Source organism: Symphodus melops (assembly GCF_947650265.1).
Source record: "Symphodus melops genome assembly, chromosome: 22".
Classification (NCBI taxonomy): Eukaryota; Metazoa; Chordata; class Actinopteri; order Labriformes; family Labridae; genus Symphodus; species Symphodus melops.
Window position 1 is genome coordinate 14623101 of NC_136712.1, and position 26405 is coordinate 14649505.

The 26405-nt window shown below is 41.3% G+C and overlaps 1 long non-coding RNA gene across 2 annotated transcripts in view; it reads left to right on the forward strand.

Moving 5' to 3' along the window:
* LOC306817932 overlaps window positions 1-26405 on the forward strand; it is a 140173-nt gene that overhangs the window by 35608 nt on the left and 78160 nt on the right. For both annotated transcript variants that reach the window (XR_013778100.1, XR_013778101.1), the window contains exon 3: window positions 5647-5710. This is a non-coding gene — a long non-coding RNA (uncharacterized lncRNA). The remainder of the gene's footprint in view (window positions 1-5646; window positions 5711-26405) is intronic.

Below are 26405 nucleotides of genomic sequence, written 5' to 3' on the forward strand. Positions count from 1 at the left end.
GTGCTGTGAAACAGGATGTCTCTCCGGACGCCTGAGGTCGACATGTGGAAAGAGAGAGAACACTGGTTGTCCTGGAGTTTTGTGACCTGGGCTTCATGGGAGGGGGTGCAGTCCCATCCAATGAGAGGACAGAGATTTTGGGTCCGCCTTCTTTTCACATGTAGGTGTGAAGTATTGCAAAGGCTTCCAGGACTATGAGTCCTCTAAAAACTCTTTATCACTGTGAATACTCTTGTCAGACTTTTGAGGAAAAAGCAGGCCCAATTCCTTCGTTTGCCTGTACTCAACTTGGAAGGTCCAACACGACTCACATAGACAAATTTGATTTCTTGAATTATTTTTTGTTTATTATTATCTTGTAATACGGGGGGGTGGTCTGAGGACTACTACCTTTAAAATAAGAGGTAAGAGTGAACACATATACTTCTATCATTTCTCACTTTCCTGATCTGATAAAAATGATTCAATCTGTGACTTAGATCTGTTGTATGATTCAATGGAACATCATGCCTTATAAACTCAATTGAATGTACTGCAACAAATGTGTTTTGAAACTTTACCTGCAACCTTGGCAGGGGAGTCAAAAAGTTAAATTCGGACTCTGGGAGTCGGGGTAGTATTTCAGATATTCTTACTTTACATGTCACATATAACAGAATTCATACACTCATCACCATATATCGAGTTTCTAAGATGTATCGATACATTTTCAAACCGGCTATAGGGTAAAACAATATCGTTAATATCGATATAGTTAATGTTATGTGCCTTCATAAAACATTACTTTTATTTGCTTCTTCTTAATTTTGCCCCTAATTCATATAACCACTTACTTACTGTCCAGAAGTAGCTCTATCCACACAATTAGCACATTTTGTATTGATAACTTCATTGCAAATTTTCTGATGTGTGGAAACATGACACGACACAACATATACGTTGCGCTTCAAGCATTTTAAGATAAGTGGAAGGAGAGGTTGGATGTGAGCACCAGTAGAGTGAAATGTATTTGAGCCGTTTCTCATAAGTATTAGCTCCTTACATCCTTCCCAATCTTTATAATGCTTCCTGAACAATACTTGTTGTTCATGTGTACTACGTTTGTGTTTTCATTTCAACACGATGCTTAAGTGTGCCTTCTGAATTGGCCTATAGACTTTCTGCATTAACTGTATTTCACTGTGTGCTCATCTTGTCTCTTTGTATGTATTCATAGGTTATTGGTGTGTGCTTGAGTGCATAACCATTGTGCAGACACAGTGGACAAGAGTGAGACCAGCTAGCAGCATAAAGCCACCAGTCCAGCTCAGTGGCTCCACCAGCAGCCAGAAAGCCCCACTCGGCATGCACCTGGCGTCCCCTCACACACCCCGCCATTATTAATTGCTAATACATATTTATGTGGCACAAATTTGCCATTTGTTTATGCATAAAATTATCAATAGCGCAGGGCGCTTAGCCAGAGAAAACGGTGACCTTTTAAAAGAGTAATAAATGGAACCGTGTGCATGTGTGTGTGTGTGTGTGTGTGTGTGTACGTGTGTTATCTAATGGCTAATGTTTTAGAGGGAGGTGTTGGGTTAGAACAAGGGGAGGAGGAGGGTAGCTGTTTTGGCCGGACGTGGCAGAGAGGCAGTTGAGGCCTGCCAAGACTAGATGCACTGATCTGGTTGTTTACCCACAGTTTTTATTTCACACAGACAATGTTCTGCTTTTGTCCTCAGATTTATTAGTGTGGCTTTTAATGTGGCTTTAGGTGGTTGACAATTATTTATTTGCATATATGTGTATTATTTAGGAAGTTTTTTTAAACATAATCATTGTAATTCTAGAGAGAAGTGAGCACCTTTCAAGCAAGTTGTGAAGGATTGAGAATCTGGTCAGGCAAGATTTAGACTGGCCAGTATGAAAAAAAACAACAACCCTGGACTTATCTAGGAACATATGGTTTTCGAGAAGCAGAGAACAGACAGAATCTTTGTTTTATAGTTGATTCCATTTTAATTCAAAGTATCCCAAAATTTGATCAAATATGGGTGTTTTTTATTTTAAAAAAATGTTTTTGAATAAAAATATGCGAGTTTTAAGCATGCTAAGCAGCTTTCCTTACTTGCTCCTCTGCTGTCTGCATGTCCAAGTGTAATGGGACTGTGGGCTGTTCACAGAAGGAAGTGTGTTCAGAGTTTTTAATGCTGTGATGCAGAGGGGTGGCCACGACTACTTTTTTACAAAATTAAGACAAATATGTTTTTATTAATATGCTGCCTGAATGAAACTGAATTTGGGTAAAAATAAAATGGAATCAAATGATTTTACTGCATCTAAGTAAAACGCTTTATTGGTTGCAGATGGAAATAATCCAAACTCTGTATTTTCCTTAACTTTGGTGAAACAGGTCTTAGAACAACGTACAGACACATGATGAAACTTGTACCTTTAATTTAAAGTAGGCTTATTGAAGAGCACATGGGATTTAGTTTAATAGAGTTATTTGTCAAAACAATAGTTTTGTTTTTGCAACGACATCCTGAAGTCTTGTGGCCATAATGACGTTTTACACTTGCTGCTTTGTTTTGAGTCTTTGTGCTGATGTAAGCCAACCTTCTTTTAATGGTTATGTATACATCGCAGGTGAACTCGCCATCAGCTGTTGTTTTGGGCTTTTTGCAAAACATTGTTTAATTTGAATTTGCTTTTCATTCATGACGTTTGTTTTGGATTTCAGCGTGTGCTTTCTAAATTCCATCATTTGTTAAAATGCCATTTATCAGTCGTCAAAGGCTTTGTACTTAGGTTTGAGCTTGTGTAGCACTTTTTTAGTCTTCTAACCATCCAAAGCACTTTCACACCTCAGGTCACATTATTCATTCACAAATAGATGTCACTGATTGCTCTGTAATAAGTCCATAAGTATTAACATATCCATTCATACACAGTCCCAAGCCTCTGATGTATCAGTGGAAGCAACTCGAGGTTAAGTGTCTTGATTAAGGATACGTTTAATGTGGCTGCAGAAGCTGTGGATCATACTCCCGACCTTCTGGTTTAGAGAACAACCACTTTACCACTCAGCCACAGCTGCCTGGTGTTGTAGATGCTATTTTTTTCCTAAAATGTTGAACTAAATCTTTCACTGATTAAAAACTCTGGAGACAAGTTGACAATGTTTTACTCATGAACAAGGACAAAAACAGAATTCCCCCGATTGTTCTTGTAAAACTGAATTTAAATGATAAATGGAGCTTTTGTTTCCACCAAATGTTTGAGCAACTTCTGATTTTCTCCACAAATAATTGAAGAGTGAAAGGAAACACAACAACAAAAGAAGAAGCAACAATAACCAGTATTTTATCTGGAAGACGAGGACAAGTGCTTCGATGAGCCTGCTGAACAAGGAAGCACTATTCCACCTCTGCACGTATGACACAAGAGATGTTACCAGAACAAGTGGATTGATCTAATCTGTGTGTTGCGCCCCTTGACATGAAACTTGCGTCGTCTTTGATTTATACTGTAGTTTGATCTCCTTTACACTTTGCTTCCTCTCCTACTGTTCTGTCTACATGTCTCTGCCCTGTTCTGTTCTTTTCTCACTCTTCCTCTTTGCTTTTCTTACCTTTTAAAATTTCCCTCCTCTGTTCTTTCTATTCGTCCAGGGCTTAAATCCAGCTCTCCGGCCTGAGGCTGTGAGGGGGAACAAAGTCATAAGTACATTACATACACGTGGGAATTTAGTATGTGAGTAACGCAGCTATCGCTCTTTACCTAACCAACGTAAAAAGCCAATCAGAAGCAAAGTAAGGCAGGTCCTGGAAGATGAAATCTGGCAATGTTGTGCTAACTAGCAGCATAATGCTATTCAGCCTGTCGTATATTATTCTATAGTTATATAGAATATAGTGATTGTCCTTACACGATCTGGGTTTAATACCCATGAATTATATGGTGATTCTCCTCCCTCACTTTATTCCCCTTCACGCATGTTGCATGTCCGTATATTTTGCAGATGACCAGAAAGTAAGCTAAAAAAAATAAATCTTGTTGTTATGCACCAACCCACAGAAGAATCAGTTCAGGGAAAATATTAGACAAATCTATGAGCACGGATTTGTAAACTGTGCACAGTCTGCCATTGGAGATGCTTTCCGTGTCACGTATCAGTTTGCGCAGAAGACACAAAGAAGACACAAATGAGGAGGAAAAAACAAGAACTTTTTTTGAAAGCTGTGCACACATTGAGGCATAGAAGTGTCTCTTCTTCTAGCCACTATGGGCCTGATTTTACTAAAGAGTACTAAATTGCGTGTTCATTGCAAAAGTGTGCACGTTTGGCTTGCGGGCGTTTTGCAGGTGATTTGCTAAGAACATTTGCGTGAATGACGTCAGGTGCAAACCTTGTGGAGGCGGTAGTATTTCAGTCAGCCTTTTGCGTGTTCTACTGGTTTACGTCACAGAGTTTGGACGGAAAGCTGGATGACTGCAAGCGCAAAACAGTATTAGTGAGAGGCAAATGCATGGCCATTATTTTCAAGTAATAGCAAATAAATATGAATATAACAAAAGGAAAACGTGGCTTATAAGAAAACCTCGGTATTAAACACGGCCTCTCTTTTCTTCCCTCCCTCTTTTGACTGAATTGTCATATATTGTGCGGAGGTGCGACTCCTCTGTGGCACTGGTGCTCAGTGTGTGTGCCATTGTTGCGCACCAGAAGCTGGTCAGCGCTGTGTCTGATCGGACATAAATGCCATGGCAACAGGTACTGAAGTTGGGGGTACAAGCATGGTGAGCCCCCCATTCAAGCGTCCCACAGCGCAGCAGCAGGGGAGGGGGCTGTAGAGTGAAGAGATGAGCGCGCTCAGGAGAAGCTCTCCGGAGAAGCTCTCCGGAGACGTGCAACCCGAGAAAATGAAATGAGCAGTTTAAAATGTAATGTTGGCGAGAAGAAGGAAATAGGACGACATAAGTGTCAATGTTGAAATTTTTTAGAATGCAGAGGCTGTGAATGTTCAGTTATCGTTTAATCATGGCGTTTCTTTTAAACTATTATTGATACAAGATTAAAAATATATATAAATGCATACCATTTATAGTCATTTAAACATGTTAACACGTATTTTATTGAGCGTGTCTCCTCCTAACTGCAGCCTGCAGTGCGTAACACTGGCCTCTTGGATTTGCACGTTCTTGTCAAAGGTGTTAAATTCAAACACCGTCACAACCACCGCAATTTTTGCCTGGCTTGGTAAATCACAATGTGTGTACTAACTAAACTTCTTTGCATTTTCTCCTCCCAGTATTTTGCGCGATGAGGCAGAAGCGCTTCGTGTTGCATATTCAGGCAAACGTACTATTTGGACAATGCAAGTTGTTTTGCTCATATGAAAGACGCAATCCTCACTGCACACTGTTAGTAAATCAGACAGCACATTTTTTGCTGGTGGTATCAAGTTTGCACACGTTTTAATACACGCAAACGTTCAGTAAATCAGGCCCTATGTGTTCACATCTGCTTTGCACTCCAATGTCCTTCTGTTTATTCCATGCCTCAACTCTAATACCTCTGTTATATTTTGTTTGGATGTCTTTCAGGATGTTATTTTTTCTCAGTGTGAAACCAGCTAAATCTCTGTCTGTCTTTCCTAGGGTTGCTGTTTGTCTGATGGGGATCCACTGTGCAGCAGAACCATCTCTCCTGGGAGGCTTATAGGTCAGCTGCTTTTATTCACACCACACACAAACACACAATCAAACCAAAGATAGACTTACTTTATTTCAGTATGCAAGCACTAAATTGACTCTGCCTGTTCGACTCTTTAAAAAGTGTTCAGTTACAGTATCAGTTGTGCTGTCTTTGTCTCTCTTGTTATCTACGTATCTATCCAAAACATGCTCCCTGTTCCTCTCGTTCCCTCTCTCTGTAACCTAGCTTTTATGTGGCCTTCATGAGGACACACACAGGGCTTGAGTCAGTTTCCATGACTACACAGTCAGCATCTAGCCAATCAGCATTCTCAGCTGGCCTCTATGGGGCCAGTTCGCTGTTGCATCATATCTGTAAATCTGGCATGTATTGTTTGGGGAAGTGGGTGAATGTGTACTTAAGTGACTGAAGAAGAGGAATAGTGCGGAGGCCTCATATGTGCAGTGTAAGGTGTACTGACATCATTTTACGTCATTAGTTATTCAAATAATAATATACAATATATTCACATGCAATATACTTTATAGTGGGGTCATTTTATTGTACATCCATGTACGGGTGAACAACAACAAACAAAATCCTCATCTCTATTCACGATAAAAACAGCCCTCTTGAGCGGAGAGAAGCAGTAATTGAAAAATAGTTCGCAAAGCATTTCCTAAAAAGAGCCGACTCTTTTGGGTTCTTTGAAATAGTTCTAACGCTGTGCCGTCCGCTGTCAGTCTCTCTGACTCAACCAGCTCATAAACATACACCATCTTTATTTAATTCTGAACTACAAAAGATAACTTGTTGAAATATTACTTAAGATATTGTACAGTCTCCTTTTGTGTCATTCAACTCATAATTCTATTCTTTACGAAGTAAAAAAACAACAACAATCAATACAGTAGACTCACATTATCTTGATACAAATAGAATAAGCACCCAAGAATTGTGATAAAATCTTGAATAAATCAAACAAAGAGAAAGCATTTAATCCCAGCCCTATCGTCTTTTCAGCTCAAACGCTGTTCTCCATACAGCTCTCCGTATTCACAGTATTCAGAGTAATACTGTCTCATTTCTTCAAGAACAGCAGCTTTCTCACTAAAGATGAAGAAGAATCCGTCACATCAGTTTAAGGTCCCTGCTCTTCACTCTATGTTTGCTTTGAAACCCTTGAAGAAAAGTAACTTCACTTGTGTTTGTGTGTGCACGCGCGTGTGTTCTATGTATCAGATGGGCTTTCTTTTTGTAAGAATCATGCATCCTCTGCTGCTGCTATGTTGTTTAGAGGCTCAGTCATTTTTTTGTATGCACTACTTTGCTGCTCTGGGGGTTGAACTCTTGTATGGGCTGGGATTTTGGGAGCAGCAGAGGTGAAAAAGGTAAATGGTCAGAGAACAGCATATGGAGTGTAGGGAGAGTGGGATTTTTTTTGGGAGGGGAATTGTAGCTTTGGGAGACAGGGACAGCTAAGGGCAGCTGAGACAAAAGACATATGGAGTTCTTAAATCACAGTTTTTTTTTTTTAATACAAGGGGGACAAAAGACAAACAGGAGACATACTGGCTGAAACAGAGCTGAGAAAAGTAGACTCAGGTAATGTGACGTACTGCAGACAGACACTGAGGTGTGAGTTAGGGCAGTGCAGTCGGGACATATGGCTCCTGCCAGCTCGGAGACTCAGTACTGAGGGACCAGGAGGACAGAATAGAAGAGGCAAGGCCAACATGCCATCTGTACAGTGGACAAAGAGAACAAGATTGCATAAACAGCATGTGTGCATGTTTGTGTTTTAGAGACGGCAAGTATATCTCCGCTGAACTGAAAGAGCATACGTACATGCTTATCGGAGAACACATACATGCACAAACTTTCAGACGCAAACAAACACTTAACACTAACTCACATGAGCATATACACACAGAGACACTTTGACAGAAACAGACTCTATGTCACTACTCTCTTTTCATCTGCCAGAGCGGCCATCCAGAAAGCCCTGTCCTCAAATCAGAGTGTGTGTGTGTGTGTGTGTGTGTGTGTGTGTGTGTGTGTGTGTGTGTGTGTGTGTGTGTGTGTGTGTGTGTGTGTGTGTGTGTGTGTGTGTGTGTGTGTGTGTGTGTGTGTGTGTGTGTGTGTGTGTGTGTGTGTGTGTGTGTGTGTGTGTGTGTGTGTGTGTGTGTTGTTTTTGCGACTCTCTGACAGATACCACTGGGGCAGTATGCTTCATAGAGCATTATATTGTCCGACATATGGGTTTAGCTCCTCTGTTCTGTCCAGGAAACAAGGCCAAGTGGGCAGTTTCAGAACGGAGCCCTTGGATTTGATGCAGTTTTCATCTAGTACAGTTGTCTTTAGTGTCAGCAGAGTCAAACTGGGGTACTGATGGGGATATGTTAACAGGGTCACCCGCGCCACTGCTGGGTCATTTTGTTGTGTGTTGGTTTCCTGTTTCACTTCTGGGTCAGTTTCAGATGTTGGCAGAGCAGATTGTTTCCAAGAGACAAAACTTTTGTGAATACCTCACCTGAATCTGTGTGTACCTTTTCCCCTTTTATTAGTCGAAAGTCATTCTGACTATCGGCCATACAGTCCGATGTTCTTCTTTGTTTGTCTGTCAGAAATGATTGTTTTGTGTTTTAGCATACAGAAAGCAACATGTATCTTTTTTAATGATGCTTTAGTGCATCCAAAAGTTCATTGAGGGGTCTTATGATGAATTCCTGTGAACTCCCTAAATGACTAGATAAGGTCATGAAAGATATTTTCTGTCTCCTGTCACATTTTGGAAACATATTGAACACATTTTTTCCCCATGGGCTGGTCCTCTTTAGCCATGCCGAACTACAATGAAATGTGCTGTGTCCCCCACAGCCTCACAGCAGGAGTTAGCTGTGCCTGCTGTGTTGCTTTTATTCAGCTCCGCAGCGGGGCAGGCAATGGCCAAATTGTGGAGGTATCCTACTTATCCATTTGGCTTTGTGAATCAGCCAGTTACTAGTTAGAACGTTTGGTTTTAAGTTGGGTCAAATATCTTTTTTTTTTCCTTTTTTTTTTTTATGAATGACAATATTCACACTTTATCCATATTTAACAGCTAACTGTTCTTTAAGACCTTTCAAAAGATGTTTCAGACTCTAAATGGGAGTTTTAGACAGTGTTATCCAGCTCTGATCTGATTGGACAAGACTTTGAGAGTCTCTCAATCATGCAGATCACCTGTACAAAAAAGATGAAGGTTTCTTGTCTTTATTCTGCACATTTTGCTTTCTTTGCTTACGTCTACCCAGCAGCAAGACTGGATGCACTCTTTGAAACAGTGACCCTGCTAGTGAACAGTCAGGGTGTGAGGGGGTTCGGGGCAGCTGTGTCTGGTTGTTAGTCAGTCGTCTCTCAATTGGAAGGTCTGGACTGGATCTGCAGCTCCTGCAGTCACCTGTTGAAGTCTCATTGAGCATGACACTGAACCCAAATAGCTCCGGCTGTTGCATCAGCAGCATTTGATGTGTATGAATGGGATTAGTTAATACTGTTGGACACTTTAAATAGCAGCCTCTGCTGTCAGTGTGTGAATGGTTAAGAGTAACGTGGTGTAAAAATCTTAGTAGTCAGAAGACGAGATTAGCGCTATACAAGCTCAAGTCCACTTACCATCAGTCATTTAGTAGACTTTTAAAGTCCTCTAGAAAGTTTATTTGAAGAGAATCTGGAGGTGACTGGAGCTTCTTATTGTGCTGTTGATGAAATGCTGCATCATGTTGGCTGTGCTCTTTGTGAAGTTCTGTCTTGTTGTAATATTTGCACACAGTTTTTGTCTTTCATTTTCTCTCTAGGGAAGTCAAAATGCTTCCACTGCCATGATTACGTGTGCTTATTACAACCTCTGCTTTATAGCTGCTGACGCTTCACGATATTACTGCGATTTATTTTTCAGAGAAGCGATTCAAACCTTGACAGCTTTGAATCGATTTTTTTTTATTTTTTTTAAAGATTTGTTTTTGGCCTTTTGCCTTTATTGTAGAGGGAGGACAGTGGATAGAGTCGGAAAGGGGGAGAGAGAGTGGGGAGAGACATGCGGGAAATGGGCCACAGGCCGGACGCGAACCCGGGCCGCCCGAGCGCGAGGACTGAGCCTCAATACGTGGGGTCGCGCGCACTGCCGCTGCGCCACCGGCGACCCCCTTTGAATCGATTTTTAACTTACTCTTTACATCCTTAATGGTTTCTCTTTAGTGTACAATCCTTTTCATACAACATCTCCGGAATCTCTGCCCTGATGGAAGATGGAAGTCTTCACTCCAATAAGGACTTAACTCGTTGAGAAGTCTTCAGGCTATGGCCCCACCTTGGTGTGGTTGCTGTGTTTACAGGCATGTGTGCCGGACAGCTGATGGCATAAACAGATAAAGCTGTGATGGAGGATGTACGCTTTTTTGTTTGAGTTCAACGGGACAAACGGCTGTCCGAAATACACACAAGAATGAATGCACACATACAGTGCACACACCACCCCCGCTCCAAAGTGTGTATACAACACGTCAAGTCTTAAGTGCTTGGTAACAAAGGGCGAGTTTACCCATGGTTTTAATCGTAAATACAATGGTGAGTAATGCTGAGAACATAGGCCTGTGGTCTTTGCAGCCTTCATGCACAACTAAGAGATAGTGAATGAGAGTATGTGATGTGTAATGGACTTCAATGCCTGTGGCCTGTTTGCTTCAAAGAGGCTGTTCTTCAAAATTACATTCAAAACTACATTTCTCACAAATGTAATCCCTGGTCGAGTTGTTTTAGTGACGAGCAGGAGAAGAACATTGATACAGACTTTATTAGCAGACTGATTGTTGGACTAGCGATCCAACCAAACTTATGGAAAGTCAAGACATCGATTTATATTCTCAGACAATAGCAAGCAGCCGAGATAAAGAAAGAACATAGTAACTTTTCTCTTTGGGGAAAAAAAAACAGCTGTGTGGATATAAATTACATCAGGGCGGCTGCTCAGCTTATTTACCAACCATATTTATATGTTCTTTTATTATCCTTATACAATCTAAGATCCTATAGAAATAAAGACAACCATGACACGCTACCTACCCATTTCTAAAGCAGCGTGTATAGCGTCTGACACGGGCTCTTCAGGTAAGCAGAGAAAGAAAAGTGCACTGTGCCTCCTGGGATTGATCGACCGTAGTGCAATGCCTTGTGTTAAATGTATAAATTAGTTTCACTTAACCTGGAAAGAAACCTGCGAATGTCTTTTTTTTTATAAGCTTGTCCTGGCCAAGACAGGGAGCAGAAATGAGATCTTCCACTTTCAAGTCATTTTGGAGAAAGTTCCACACAGAGGGGGCAGCAAAACGAAACGCTCTTTCCCCGAGCTCAGTGCGGACCGAAGAAACAGGCGGTTTACAAACATCACAGGAACTTAAGGCATAGGGGTTTTGTGGTTCTTTGGAGGTACCATTTAAAGTCCCACTGTTAAAAAAAAGACGTGCTGAAGAGGATACAATTTTCCAAAGAACACATCGACTGGCCTGAAGAGAAATGGAGAAACATTTTGTGGTTTGAAGACAGTAAAGCATGGTGGCGATGGTCTCGGCCCTATTAATTGCATACCAGGGATCAGTTTGCCTATACGGACATACTTGAAGAAGTCATGTTGCCTTATGCTGAAGAGGAACTGCTCTTGAAATGGGTGCTTCAACAAGACAACGACCCCAAACACACCAGTAAGTGAGCAACATCTTGGTTCCAGTCCAACAAAATTAAAGTTATGGAGTGGCCAGTCCAATCCCTGGACCTCAATCCGATTGAAAACTTGTTGGGTGAAATCAAAAATGCTGTACTTGAGTCAATACCCGTCGACTCCATGCAACACAGTTATGAAAACGTTCTCAAAAACTGTGATTGTACGACCAAATATTAGTTCAGTGATTCACAGGAATGCTAAAACATTTTTTTCAGTTTATACAAGACCTTTTTTTTTTGAAAAGCTCAATATTAATTTTTCTTTTTTGTAAATTAATAAAAACATTGAAACATTTTTCTTCATGTTTTGATGTAGAATATAATGTGCAGTGTTCACAACGCATGAAAGAAAAAAAAAACCCCAAATTTTTTTTAAAGATTTGGAGCTTTAATCACATTTTAAAACACAACTGTACAGGTCACAGCGATGAGGAAGGCGTCTACAACCGCTAACACATTTTAAGTATCCATGGAGTTTTCATGCAGCAGAACACAGAAGAGATGAGTGTAGAAAGGAAGGTAGCTGGAGCTGGATCAGCCAGCTTCATCTGCTGACATGTTGGACACTGTCAATGGTGAATCGTTTGTTTTGATGTTCTTACAACCGCCAAACGTGTGCTTTCCCTTTGTGTATGTTCCATAATGATTGTACATCACTCTTTGCTTCATGTATCTCTACATGGTTCTTATATATTGTACATAATAAAGATAAATCACATCATTTTGATTTATTTTATTTTAACAGTGTAGACAATGAAATGTGATCAAAGCAACATTTTCTCAAACTTGAAGATGTTACATTATGTAGAGGTAAACATGGCGTTATTAAAGGACATTATTCAAAGCAGCTGGAGCTGTAGTAATACCCCTCATGACTTCTTTATACTGTTGTTGTCACTAATTCAGAGTTTGAAATACATTTTCTAACTTGGATTGTTTTTTTTAATGATTGTCAGTAAGTTTGTTGAAAGAATCTGTATTAATTTATCTCAAAAACAATTCTTCCACAATGTGGCTGCAGTAAAACCATTGTTTTTTTTGCAAGCTGTTCCATACATTTAACCCCCCTAAACAGACACACACACACACACACGCACCCATGCACACACACACACACACACACACACACACACTCGCACACACACAGAGCTCAGCAGTGGGAGCACATCATCTGTCACCCAGGGCCCAGGCGGAGGAGCGACAGATTGTCCTCGCGGTGTTCCTTCAGGTCCCATTGCTCCAAAGACACACACACACACACACACACACACACACACACACACACACACACACACACACACACACTCTCTCTCTCTCAGATACACACATTTACAAACAATCTGCCCACTGACACACTACTCTAGTATTCCCAGAGTGTGGGCAAGGCGGTGTAACTGCCTCTGCCTCTGAGGACGACTTAAACAACTCAGTGATTCACGCCTCTTCGACACAGAGACATAGAGGTGTGTCACTGTGTTGTGACGTGAGTGTTTGATATCTACAAAAACAAACAAAACACACACACACACACACACACACACACAAATGCTGCGTTTTGCACAAGTTTATCATAGTTTAGCTTTCGTGCCTGTGGCTCTGTTGCTGGAAAGCTAAACTCGCGTTGTGGTGTGTAAGGAGTTTGGCACCAAACACACACGCCTACAACGAGCTATTTAAGTGTTATAGAACAAATAGATGTCACATCAATGGTTTTCCTACAGCTACAGTCTATGATATGGCATAGTGGGGAGATCAAAACCCCAGCCTGACGTATTTTACTGTCACTAAACAGCCACATCAATTAAACATCAAGAGCATGCATTCTATAGCCTGACCCGGTGATAATCAAGGGTGTTTTAGTATCAAAGTGCTGCTCAGTAAACGCCCGGCCTTTAAAGATCATCATCCATAAACATTACCTGGCTTTGTTCTTCACTCTCGGGAAACCTCACAACATGCACGACTTCCTTGCTCCATTTCCGATTGCCTTCTCTCATGCTCTAGCTGCTCGTCCCCCCCCCCCCCCCCCCCCCCGTCTCCTCCACCTCTTTTCCTCAGCCCTTTACCTGTGTATGTGTGTGTATGCACACAGCTACAGGCCTCGTAGATTGTCTGAGCTCACGCCCTTCCTTAATGCGCTTTCCCCCCCACTCTCTGTGGAATTGTTTCTCCTTGAAAAAAAAGAGGAATTGAGATAGAGAACCAAGCCGAAGGAGAAAGAGAGAGATAAAGAGCAGGTAGTTTCATTACTACCCTCCCTCTCTGGGTGTCTGGGTTATGGCCAATTAGGCCTATTAGCAACAACAAAACAGAGGAAAACACAACAAAACCCGGTCGGCAGGCAGGCAGGCAGGTAGTTAACGGTGGGAGGAATTGTTATCTCTCCCACTGACAGGAACAAAGGAAACGCTCTCCAGAGTGCTGGAGAAAGAATTTATACCTCCCAGTGTTCTCAATTCTACAATTAAACTCTTTACTGCAATTTCCCGTTGGTTGGAGTCTCCAGAGGGATTTTTCGATGCACGGCAGTGATTTTTACACCTGCAAAGTGGTTTGTTATGTAATTAAGCGAGTTTGAGACAATTGCCTGGAAGTGCAGGGGGCAGAACTTTGCATCTCTAAAAGGAGGCTCGATTAAGTCCTGTGATGTATGTGGTAAAAATGTTCTGTAATAAATGATTCACCTTTTGATCTCATTTGATTGTCATCCTATTTGTCTCGATTCAGAGAAAATCAGATTTCTTAATATCTCCTCCGAGAGAGAATCATAATGGTTTTGTGTTTGTTGGTCTATGACAAATTAACCTACCAACTCTTCATAAATCCATCAGGTTGTGCATTTAATGAACAGTTTCACTATTTTTAAATGTGCTTACACAAAAAGCAAAAAGCATGGAAGCAAACAAAATGAGAGATTTCATAATGGATAGCATCTTTATAGGATTGAAATGTTGTGTTTTAGATTGGCTTTGCTATTAGCCATCAGTACAGTATGAATGTCTGTAGTCTGACTGTACCTCAATATTTTCTTCCTTTCTTCTTGAAGGTGAGGAAAAAAACCTTCATATATGAGTTTACCTGGGCCTTTCCTACTCTTTCAAACTGCCATAAAGCAAACCCTAGTTGTAAGGTACTGGCACATTAATTGCTGTCCTTCTTTCACAGTAAATAACTTTTGAAGGGGTTTATGAAATTCATCTCACTAAGAGTTGAGAAGTTGTCAGAATACTGAAAGTCAATGACAGCCAAAGAAGATTACTAGAGATAAAAATCACAGTAAAAGTGTGAGTGAAATTTTCACAAGTACCTGGTTGAATCTGGCTCTGGCAGATGTGGGACTTTGATGGCCAGGTGTGATAAGACCGTCTTTTATTTCCTTTTGAAAGAAAAGTAATATAAGTGCCTTTTCTTTTTTCCCCCCCAATTTTTCTATTTTTTTTGGAAGATGTGATTTTCAAGAGATGTGACATTAGGGAAACAAATAAGTATCCTCCAGCTCTGCCCTCTAGTTAACCTCCCTACCCTCTCTATCTCTATCTTTTTCATTGTCAGTTAAGACCCTCCTTACACCATGCTTGGGCCAAACCTGCCATGCTCCACAGAAAATGCATTAACCCAACATGCCGATATGCACCCGTAGCCCAGACGAGAGTCCAGTGTGTATTGTGTGAGCTGAGCATCATGTTGAGGCAGAGGGAGATGCAATCAAATAGAGATGTGCAGAACAAAACAGGCGAAGGATTGAGGGGGGCGGGGACGCGGGGAGGGAGAGATAGAGGGAGTAGGCAGGGAGGTAAACTAAATGTGACATCTCATATTTGACTTTTCACTTCTCATTTAGCTGACACGTCCAAGATAAGTGGAGGGAAGATTACTGGTCTCATTCTGTTAGACAAAGGCCTGTGTTTGTGAGTACATTTGTTGTTTCAGGCGTGTACATTTTATATTTAAGCCCGTTAGCTCATCGTCTCATGTGACTGAGGAAGAATAAGCAAGTCAAAGTCCTGTACGTTTATGAATTTGTCTGTGTGTGTGCTTAACGGAGCAACATTTTTTCACATGCAGAGAGATGAGATATGTTTACATGTTGGATGAATGTGTGATATTTGAATCCTTCCTAAATTTGAGAAAAAACTGTAACATAGCAAAATATGTTGTTGAATGATGGCCGCTGTCTTTGATTTATACTACACTCATTTCCAACATCGTCTACTGCAGGGGTTCTGAAAGTTCTTTAGAACATGGACCCCTTTCAAGTGAGACATCTTTCCAAGGACCCCCTCATTATCGTAACGTTGATAGGCATATATTATTACAACGTACTATAGAACACTTTGCAACGATAGAATTAGGCCACTTTCATACTTTCCAAATAATTCATTTTAAAAACTTGGACTAAATGTTTGCTCTGATTTGTTTTTTATTTTGAGGTTTTTTTTATTGATCTATTTTTTTTAATCGTTGCACACTATGAAGTGACAGAAATGTCACGCTCATATCAGAGATGATCTATTGGTACAAAACCAAAGTGGGCGGGATTATTGGACAAAATAGAACAAGACGTGCCCGTTTGTAGATATGCTTTTTCAGTGATACAGCAGACTATACAATTTTTTGTGAATTATTCCACAGACCCCAAAGCTATGGTTTGTGGACCCCTGGTGGTCCGGAGACCCCACTATGAGAATCACTAGTCCATTGTACAAGTACAAACATGGCTGAGTGAATATGCTAAGATGGTGCAGCAGATGGTCACCTTTGTACACAAAGGAAGCACAGTGCACAAAGTCAAATTCCTTGTGTGTGTAAGAATCAGCTTCATTGGTCGTACGTGTATTCTGGTGCTATGGGCTGCGTGTTCAAACTCAGTGATGTTTTGACTCGACAGCTTTCTTTTTTTTAAGTGAATTTGAAAATTTCAAGCAGAACTAATGAAAGTGACAATGACAGTTAGGGATCACAAATGGCAAAACACACATGGCCACACTATAAAGTGACACTGATTAATATGTGTAATTAACTACAAAGGATACTGTATGCACACTGACGGCAAATGTGTAAGGACACGGTTGAACTCTGGAGTTCGATTGTAAAGCAAAATAAAGGCTTTACAATGAATGTGCTGTCGTCACAGTTATGATGCTTTTGGTTTCAAATCTTGCACACATGCTCCCAGACTTCGACTTTGTGTTTAAAGATAACAACATTTCACAATGGTAGCACATAATAATAATAATATATTACATAATGAACAATATACCTTCTGCACTAACTTCATTACCAGTTTAACTATATACCTCATTCGTCTTGCTATTTGATGTCATTTCAACACTGCATTTAGCAAATATATCCAGAAGCATGTTAACTGCTCATTGTACTACAACAGCCATGTCAACTCTATTATCCACTAGAACAATAAGCTTTTACACAAGGACGATATCTCAGTCAGTCTGTAAATTGTTCATAGTGAAAGAGAGACGTACTTGAGCTTTCATGGATGTATTATGTGTCAACAGAGTACACATGGTGGATCATACAACAGTGTTTACCTGAAGAATAGCTTTGTGTGTGTGTGTGTGTGTGTGTGTGTGTGTGTGTGTGTGTGTGTGTGTGTGTGTGTGTGTGTGTGTGTGTGTGTGTGTGTGTGTGTGTGTGTGTGTGTGTGTGTGTGTGTGTGTGTGTGTGTGTGTGTGTGTGTGTGTGTGTGTGTGTGTGGCTGTTACAACTCCGGCGCCCACTGACGCGAACAAGAGAGGCTGCAGTTATCTCCACCTCCAATTACACACCTCTAAGGTGTGTGTGTGTAAACCTTTGTGTGGGACTATTTGATTGTTTGTGTGTGTGTACATACTCTATGTAAGTGTGTGCCTGCGCAACCCCCGCAAGGCCCTGGGGTTACAGGCAGCTTGGTGACAGTGCAGATGGGATAACATATGACATGTGAGTGAGTGTGTGCGTGTATGCATGTGTGTGTTTGTGTGTGCGTCTCAGTCCATCTGGGCTCCCCTCTGATCGGCCGGGGCTCCCTCTGCTCCTTGTGGCCCACAGGGGAGCCGACGAGACTGTGGAAACTGAGAGCAGCGACGACTGCCTACCTTTAGACCTCTCTCACCCCAACCAATTCTTCCAACCACCTCACAGTGTGATACGAATGTTATATGAATATTAAAAATGACATGTTACATCAGTCTTTGAGCAGCCAAGAATTTAACTCCAGTTCATGGGCTTTGCTTGTGTATTGAGTTTGTTTGGGTTTTTCAATTGATAACAGATTTTTGGGGAATAATTAAAGACACTCTTCATCCTTAATTATACAATACAACATTTAAAACATAACACATTATTTCCCTTAAATTGTGTAGTTATATATATATATATATATATATATATATATATATATATATATATATATATATATAGCCACTGTAAGTGGCCTTATTAGAGAGGAATGATGAAGATAGACAGAAAATGTGAGAGAGAGAGTCGGGACCCAAGCACCCTGATGCACTTGACTTTTTAAAAAAGTGAGAGAAACCCAAATCAGATGGCTTAAGAAAAGACATGATCACTTTTTTGGGATATTTATTCAAAGCCAACATTTTAAACAACAACTCTGAAGGAGACGTTTTGTGAAGTTTTTTCAATGACAGCAAAAAAAATAAAAAATGTACCTATATGTCAACATGTAATCTGTTAAAAGAGTGCTCACCATCTATCTAACCTACCTACAATGTATCTTCATTATAATAAAGGCTAAACTCGATTGGAGGACTGGAGTAATAACTTTCAACATTTCTTTTTCTGGCAACGCTGTTGAGTCAGTGTCGATGTGAATCTTCGAGCTGCTTCACTTGGCGTGCTATAAATTACATTATCAGTCCTTGCCATTTTATTTTTTACGAGTAAGAATGATCAGTTGATTAGTTGTTATGCTCAGACCGCACATATTTCAGCAATTATTAATGGCATTGTGGTCGTGAATCTATTTTATCAGTTGTTTTTGTTGTTCAATTAAAAAAACAAAAATACTGTATCTAATTTGTTTGTTGTAAAGATGGAGCAAAACAGTTCACCTTGTTATCTCGTCTTTTAAGAGCAGCACAGCTGCAGCTGATGGCTTTTCAACATGAGTGTGGTTCTGCTCAAGTTTTCTACCGGTTAGAAAAGTCAGTAACCCTAACCCTAAGTCCAAGTGTTGCCAAGGGTTTTGCTCGTGGATAAACGTCGGGCGGAGACTGTGATTATTCGACCAAAAAAACATGACAATAACAAGGTAAACTTTCTGACTAAAAGTTGAATGTTCAACATATTTTACACAATGCTAATGTATTAAGTATGATATTTTGTCGCCTGCAGAAAAGCAGAACTGTATAGATAGATAGATAGATAGATCGATAGATAGATATATGTACTTTATTGATCCCAAGCTTGGAATTTGAAGAACATAGTCGCTCTTCAATGAATAAATTTGTTCTTTCAAAAAAGTGTACAGCTCAGGTTCACACGATTACATGCTGTGCATACTGTATCTTTCTTGATGTTTAATTGGGTTCTTTTTTGTGTCGAATCCAAGTTTTTCTTTAGCTTGGCATACGCTTCATGTAGCAGAGCCAAAGGCACAGTGTTTTTTTATCAACACAAAAGGCAAGACTCTGAATGAACAGGACACTGTGCGCAGCTGACATTGTGCATTGTGTCCCCATGAGACTTGTCGCTCTCTCTTATTCATAGGATCCAGGTCCATGGCTATTTTGTGCGCCTGGCCAGGGCCACGCGGTGTTGAGGGGAAAGGCTGCTGGATTTGGCCTGATGGAGGCATTGGAGGGATGGTGTGTGTAGTCAGGATGAGAGGGAGACAGCAGGGAGCTGGGCAGTCGGTTTGTTCCTGTTCCATCTGTGGGCTGGAGGCCAGAGCCTGGACACAGAGGATGAGAGATGATGGAGGGAAAGAGAGCAAGAGTCAGAAGAGTGGAAAGATACCAGTGGAGACTGAGAAAGGAGCAGTGGTGTTTGCAAGTATAGAGAAGTGCTCTTCATTACCAATGTGAGGATGGTGAAAAAAAGAGAATAAGGATATGTCAAGAGAACAATGCTAGCACCAAGGGGTGTTCTTGTCTGGTCAGACCTACACTGACATTCTAGAGAGGACTTAATAATGTCTGACAAGTGCAATTAATAATTAAAGCAAGAGCTGACGGTCAAGCAGCTAGCATGTGATAATACATTGTCCTCATAAGCCTGCCTTCCAGCACTTTCACCTTCTCTCCTCTCGTGAAGATATGTCATCTGTCACTTTCCTCTTCCCCGTTTTTTATCATGCCTCCCCTTCTCTTTCTGTCTGCTTCTTTTGACACGTAGGCTCGCGCCACACTCCCGCTCGCACCCTTGCCCTCCGTCTCTTTAACCGCACGCTCTTTCTGTAACCATCCATCTCTATTACTCTTTCAGCCCTCCCTTCACCCTCGAGCATCTCACACAAAACTGCAGCCGTCACCATCAGGTGTTGACGAGTTGCCCTACTTGATATTCATGGGTGAGATTATTTGGAAGTGTGTGTGTCAGGGGGGGTTACAGGAGAAGGAGGTGATTGAACGGGTGTGTGTTTTGTGTGCTGGATAGGGATGGCGGGGGGGGGGGGGGGGTTGGAGGGTGTACAGGGTGTACATGAAGCATCATTACCATATCAAAGACATGCTAGGCTTTCTGTCCTAATGGTAATTACACTGCCCACAATTGGCGCTCACTGCTCGGATCACAACAACAAGGAAAAAATTTTCAAAAAATGGATGGAGGGATGAGGAGGAGGGGTATTAAAGGGAAGTGGAGGGGGGTTACAATTGGCTTGGGCTTTCAGGTTATGTTAATACCGCTCATCTATTTAATTAGCGCCTGGCGTTGGGCTTTGTTTACATCTGACGTGCCCCTTCTAGGAAAGACAGATGAGAGAAAGGGAAACAGGGAGAGAGAATGGATAAGGGAGAACAAACCAGTTTCAGAAACGGAACGAGAGAGACAGACGAGAAGGATAGCCGGGTGGTGGGATGGCTTGAGTGAGGTGTGACTTGGCCCCTTAAAAGACAAACTGAGGTCGGTTATAGATAAACCTTTTATAGACCGCCTGTCTCCCCCTTTTTTGTCCATCTCCTCAGTGGAAACAAGCAAGGCCTGGGGAATCAGTCTGTCTGCCTGTTTCTCTGACCAACCGACCGACAGGCTGATTGGCAGTCTACCTGACAAAAATTAAGGATAGACTAGAAAAAGCCAAATCTGACTTGGGTGTACAGCGGATCGATGTCCTTTTTTTTTCTCGCTCTTATCTTGAAGTTTGTATTTACATAAAAGGTCTTTTCCCATGAATTTATTTAGTTTTAGCAACAAACGTTTAATCAGCTTTGATCTGAGTGGAGAAGTTGACTGATGAGGCCGTCGGATGACGTTATTGTTAAGTTAGCTGCAGACGCGGTGAGAATGAACGGAGAGAAGTCGAACGTGTGTTCACGACTCGGTCTTTACGGATCACAGATCAACTATGTGCCGATGTGCTAACAGTAAAAATGTTCACGTGATGGCCGGCCCTCCAGTGTTGTTGCTCACAGTCATGACAACTGAGAGAGGAGCAGGGTAAAGAAAACATGCTTAATACTCAGCATAGTGTTTTTTACATGAATGGTAAGCTATACATTTACCATTCACCATGTTGAACAGAGCCTTATGGTGCTTGCACACTCCTTCTTGTTCAGGCAGCAATTTTATGAATAATTGAAAAAGTAAAAAAAAATAAAAAACAGGTTGGGATTATACTTTGCCAACCAGAAAGGTACTTGGGCGGCCGGCAGTGTTAAACACTGAAGTTACGTGAACTCCTGTCTTGTTCCTTGATAGGCTGCAGTACACCTGCCACTCAAATCTCAACATTACCTTGCTACATATGAAGCATGTATAATGCTATTAATATAATATGTCTGCAAAATGTGAGTTGCAGTATATTTTTTTGAGGGCACAATCATTTGAGGTGCTCAGCTTTCTAACTGTTGACTTGACTTATTTGTTACCTGATTGAGAAAAGTAAAAAAAAGTGTTTGCTAGATGTATCTTATCTTACCCTTTGTTGTTGCTCGCTTCACTGACCTTCGCGGCATGACTTTTAGAGCTCGGTGCTCACATTCCTGGATCAGGAAGTATCTTTTCATCTTTATATTGTGGCATCACAAACCCATGTTCCAGTATTTAGCCCGACTGACCAAGTCCTGAACAACTAAGCAGACACCTTCCTGACCTTGCTCTGTTGCTGCTTCGTTCCAGTCTATATTTGTTTTGTTGACATGATCTTTGAGAATGATTTTTTTTTTTTTGCATGCAATTTGCTTATGCACATGAACTCATACACCTGAGTGCACACATTTCTGTCAAGTCTTTGTAATGTGGATGTTTTTGACTCCTGAATACCTGTGTTTGCATCTCTATCCACTTTTAAAAAGGTTCTTACGATGGGCATTGTAATAGAAGCACTTTATGCTGCTCTCACAGCAAAGTGAACAAGGAAATGAGGAGAAAATGAGAGGGAAATGAGTATTTTTGCCTCTGTTTGGATAAGTCATCATATCTCCTCTGCTGATAGTTGATTGCAGTTTCCATGTGTGTGTTTGTCAGTTACAAGCTAGTCTGGTCGAGCCTGGTCAGCCTTACACATCATACGAGCCAGCCAACAAACAAGGACAATTTGATCCGTAATGAAATCGGCCCAATTTACATTTTTACAAAGTGTGTGTAAATGAGTACACAAATCTTTAATAAACACAAGCTGAGTAAGTATAACGTACATCCATTTCAAAAGGTCTAAAACAGCTTTCAAATCTCACTGCAAAGAGCTAACACTCAGATGTATAAGAAAAAATGTGCTTCTGTATGCTTGCTTTTTCACTTAGTACTGTTGGTCTGAATGATGAGATGAGTTTCTTTGCCCACTGTTTATTTGTAAACCCTGACAATTGTTGCCTTCTTCAATGACCTTCAAGACACTTGTCTTCCAATTTGGAAGATGGAGGGAGCTGAGGAACCCAGCTGCATGACTTCTTCTCAAACTAAGATCTTTGAGAATGAAAGATGGGGAATATAGGCAAGAAAAACATAGTATGAGAGATATACAGGAAAACAGCTAAGGATAAATTCAGTCACAGGAAGGGGCCCTTATAGACTGCTCGAGTGAGTACAGTCAACTGGTTAGTTTTGTAAAAGCTTCCTACAGAAAAAAAGCACAGTATGGAGAAACAAAGAGCTGCAGTAGTTCTGTCAATGAAAACAGGGCAAAAGAGGAGCGTCTGATTGTGCTCAAAGGCTGAAGAGAAAGAGAAGAAACAGGGAGAGACGAGGGAACAGCCCACATGCTATCACACTGTTTTTAATAACAGTGTAGCGGCGACCCGAGGCCTCCACGTCCACGCAACGGCTGTGCAATGTCTGCTCGGCGTCTGTGCCACACACGAAAGGGCTCCAGTCCAAGAGTCAAGGCGTCCTGCTCTGTCTGTCAGCTACAGGCAGAAGCAGTCAAAGACCTCTGCCTCTTTTTGTATGAATATTTACCCAGAGATTGTGCTCGGGGCTCCAAGTCCATCTCAAGGCCAACCTGGAACTCTCAGATCGTTTCAGAAGACGTTGTCATGGAAATAGACGAAAGACAAAAGAAATTTGCCCAACTCTCTAGGAGCTTGTTCACAAGCTATTTATACGTCAGTGAATGTCCTTTTTTTGAGACCAGTTTCTAAAATATGTTCCCTTCAAAAACTTATAAAGAAACGGCGCCAAGGCAGTACACTGAGAGTGGCACATTTCAGAGAATCTTTAAATTAACACGCCTTGTTTTGCAGTAACTTTTATAACAGTTGTAAAAATACAGTCAGCCGCTGAACTGTGGGGCCGTCCCCCGGCTCCTCATATATCAGCCTTATCCAAACCATTTAAATACAGCAGAAACTAAAAGACTATACATATACGAATATGTATTAAGCTGATCTCATTTCATAAATGTACAGAACATGTAAGAAAATAGATTTTAATATTCATAGTGACAAGCCATTTTTTATGTACTTTATTAGATCAGAGACACGTATGAAGTCATCTTTCTCAATAAGTGTGTTGTTAGTAAGACTTTAATAAGATGTGTAAAGTCTCAGTCTTGGATTTTGCTTTAAAATAAATATTTTCCAAAAAGTAATTCTATGTAAGCCTGTGGGGAAAATGGTACGTATTTAAAATAAGACCAGCTTATTCCTTTAGAAAATAAAACGTTGTTTTTATGTCAGAGACCCAGAGAGACGCTTGAAAGTTTGAAAATAGTTTAACCGTGATGCTCTCTGATGACTTAACTCGGGTCCAGTAGGAGGCGTACTCAGCGCAAGCAGCTCAATCTTGGCCTCCCCCCCCTCCTCTAGAAGACTCCTTCCTCTCTTTTCCCTCACTCCTTCCTCCTCTTCTCGCAGTGTATCAAGTGCATCATCCGCTCACACCTCACTTTGCCCTTGAGAACAGCGCCACAGCGCCACAGACAAACCGGCACAAACACTCAGTTCACATGCACGGCAGCACCTCGTAAGCGAGATAAGGAACTTGTGACACCAAAGGGTCCGGCTTCTGTCACCCTGCTCCCTCGCCTGGACCACATGGCTGCGGGTGCAGAGAGGAGCGAGAGAACAGAGGGAGGAGGAGTGCAAACAAGAGTAGGAGGGGAGAAAAAGAGAGTTCAGGAGAGAGAGAGGGAAAAAAAAGAAATGTGACAAAGATGTAGAATACGAAGAGATAAAAGAGGAAGAGAGACAGATGGGGACAGAGAGAGGGAGAGAAAGAGGCTGAGAGATGCAGCTTAAAAAAAAAGAAGAAAAAAAAGCAATGAGCGAGCAGCAGCAGTGCCAGCAAAGAGGGAATGTTGTTTTCAGTGCATGTTGTCGGTTGGCTTGTCACCAGTTAGCATGAGGCAGATGCAACCGGGAGCGCTTGGTAATTATGGTGGTGAACCTCCCTCAGAGCACATGTGCTTTCTGCTTCCTGATCTTAACAAAGACTCCGCGTGGCCAGTCTAGAAATTAGAGCATTTCACCTCTGTTTGTTAAAAACGATAAATAATAAAAGAACAGCAGTAAACCATGTATTTCCAAGTCGTGGTTACGTTGAGGCTACTGAGTTTCTTTAGAGCTAAGAAGCACGATTCAGACGACAACCTTAGCCTTCTTTTTCAGCTTGTTTGTTTTGTGATCAACATCTTTCTCAGGCCATCCTCCTCCACCGTCGGCTCTTATCGTGTCGAGCTCAGAAGCTTCTGCACTCCTTTTCAACAGGTGCTTGTGGATCCCACTGTAGGAGAGCTGGCTCCTGCAAACTCCTGATAAGCCTCTGTGCTCACGACTCCCCCGTCCTCTGATAGAATCTGCATATACCTGCAATCATATGCTCCAGCCAAGTGACAGAAGTACTCCTTGGTCGACTGGCGGAGATAAGTTATCTCCATCAGCTGTGCCTCCCCACACTTTGAACATAGTATTCAGATACACTTTGACTCAGTTTACATAAACTGCAGTCATAGTCACATTGGTCAAACTGCCCTTAATGTGCTTAAGCACCCTCACAGTGTATTTAAGATTGAACTCCACTTCATATAATGCTTGTTGGGGCATTATCAGATTAACTCGTACAAATGTCACAACTAATGTTGCAAAGTACCAAAGATTAACATAAGAATTACATGCTTTAAAGTCTTTACAATTTATGTATTCAAAGGGTATAAAAAAGGCACATGACAGGACATTAGTGCCACATAATCAGAACAAAAAGCCCAGGGGCAAATTTAAATTGTAGGAATACAGTTTTCCTTGGTCAAGGCTGCTAGCATGTGAGGCAGCATGCCTTTCCATCACATGGCCTTGTAGCTCTGCTTTATACAGTTTCTATAAACAGTATTCAGTATTTCGACCAGGCACTTCATTTCTATGATGGGCAATCTGAAAATCAGCAGTTTCAAAAAGCTTCGGTCAGGACCCAATGTATACAAACATGTTTTTAAGGTATTTTGCAAATGGTATTTCTCCAGATACACTTTTTAAGATCTTAGTTGAAATTGTCTTTTGTTCCAGACAGTTTGTAATAATTCATGTGCTCTGAAAAAGAAAGGAAAATCTGTAGCAGCTGTAAACATGCAAAAACTCCGACCAATGTCTGCACTCGGTACACATTTTTTAGACCAATCAAGTGCTGCCTTTTAAAAAAAAACAAAAAAAAAAACAAGTCCTTTCTTGGATGATCTCTGTAAGAAGCAGCTGTGACTTAACGTCGTCTCTGAACCTGAAGATTGGCTGTTTGATCCCCAGCTCCTGCAGTCATCGGACAGGACACTTAACTCCATGATGCTCCAGCTGCTTCGGGGTGGCAACTGAATGTGTATAAATGGGATTAGTAACTTCTGATGACACTTTACATAGAACGCTCTGGAATCAGACGACTAGAAAGGCGCCGTACAAGCTCAAGTCCATTTACCATTTACCTTAGGGGCCACCGCAACCCAAACAACACTTTCACCAACAAGGAGCCAGGCTACAGGTAGTGGCAACATGAATACTATATGGCTTCTAATGACCCTGCAACCTAACCATAAAATTGTTGGTGAGAGCCAACACTTCAATGAGGTTATCAAGTGAACACCTCCCTTCTCTAGTTTTTGGTCAAGTTTGACTATGATAGCTCTGGAAGGCTCATTATTGTTAGCTGTAAGCCCAATAGGGCCAATATGGGGTTTAACAAATTACCATTTTAATATTACTACTGTGACACATAATCATCAAGTCGACGTGGTAGAAAACTGTGGACACAGACTGAATCAGTTTCACTTGCTTCTCTTGTGTTTGCTAAACCACCCCCCCCCCCCCCCCCCCCCCGACTCTCTCTCCGGAGCCTGACCTCCTCTAAGTCCCATGTAATCTTG